Source organism: Trichechus manatus, unplaced genomic scaffold (genome assembly GCF_000243295.1).
Source record: "Trichechus manatus latirostris isolate Lorelei unplaced genomic scaffold, TriManLat1.0 scaffold00032, whole genome shotgun sequence".
Lineage (NCBI taxonomy): Eukaryota > Metazoa > Chordata > Mammalia > Sirenia > Trichechidae > Trichechus > Trichechus manatus.
The window spans coordinates 15,278,529-15,279,933 of record NW_004443968.1 but is presented as its reverse complement, the minus strand read 5'-3'; positions in this window follow the sequence as shown (position 1 = coordinate 15,279,933).

The following is a 1,405-nucleotide window of genomic DNA, read 5'->3' as shown; positions in this document are numbered from 1 at the left end:
AGCAAGCTCCCCTAGCACTCTTTTTTGTTTGTATGTATGTTTTTGGCACCTGTTCCTCCCTCCTCTCTCTCATGTTTCCCATACCCATCTTAGTTCCACACATCACAGTCTACCCCCTCCTTCCTGCCTCCCTGCACCATGCACCAAACAGCACGCTCCCAAACAGCACAGGCACAGCCTACTGGAACCTGCCCTGCACTGATTCCTGGTCCACACTGTCAGCCCTGGTATGTGCCACAAACAACCCATCCCAGCAACTCCCCTTCAGCTGGACCTGCCCTGCTGTACCATGCCTGAGTGACTGACCCTGCCCATTGGAGGAGGTGGTGAAAAGTATCATGCCCACAGATGAGCAAACAACAAAGAACACACAGCCCACCTGCTCAGACATAACCAAATAAAACAAAAAAGCAGAATTAAACAAACAAATCTACAATCAATAAATGAGGAAAATAACCACTGAATGTCCTGAACACAGCAGACAATATCAAAACATTTACAAAAACATGACAGGGTGGCTCCAGTAGGTGTCCAAAATAAAACACCAGATGACTTTCTAGTAGAAGAAAAGGCACTAGAACTACCTGATAGGGAATTTAAATCTCTAATACTCAGAATTATCTAAGAGTTGAAGCAAAAAAGCAGACAAAAATGAGGAAAAAATAGACAAATTCATGGAAAAGGCAGACAAATTCATGAAAAATACAGACAAAAAATTGGAAGAATTCAAGAAAATAACACAGGAACAGAATGCTAAAATAAATTCACAACTAGAACTCATACAAAAACAACAATTAGAAATCCAAAAGATAAACAACAAGATTTCAGAAATCCACAGTGTCATAGAAGGGCTGAGGAGCAGGTTTGAAACGATGGAAGATAGGATCAGTGAAATTGAAGACAAACACTTCGACACAACTCTGTTTGAGGAAAAATCAGAAAAAAGAACGAAGGAAAATGAAGAAACCCTGAGAATTATGTGCGACACAATCAAAAGCAAAAATCTGTGAGTGATCAGAGTTCCAGAACAGGAGGAGAAAACAGAAAACACAGAGAAGATCATTGAAGAATTGCTTACAGAAAACTTCCCCAATATCCTGAAAGATGAAAAGCTGACCATCCAAGAAGTTCAATGAACTGCATATAGGATAGACCCCAAAAGAAAATCACCAAGGCATACCATAATCACACTCGCCAAAACCAAAGACAAACAAAGAATTCTGACAGCAGCTTGAGAAAAACAAAAAGTCACATACAGAGGACAAACAATAAGACTAAGCTCAGATTATCTGGCAGAAACCATACAGGCAAGAAGGCAATGGGATGACATATATAAAACCTTGAAAGAAAAAAATTACCAGCCAAGAATAATATATCCTACAAAACTCTCATTCAAATATGATGG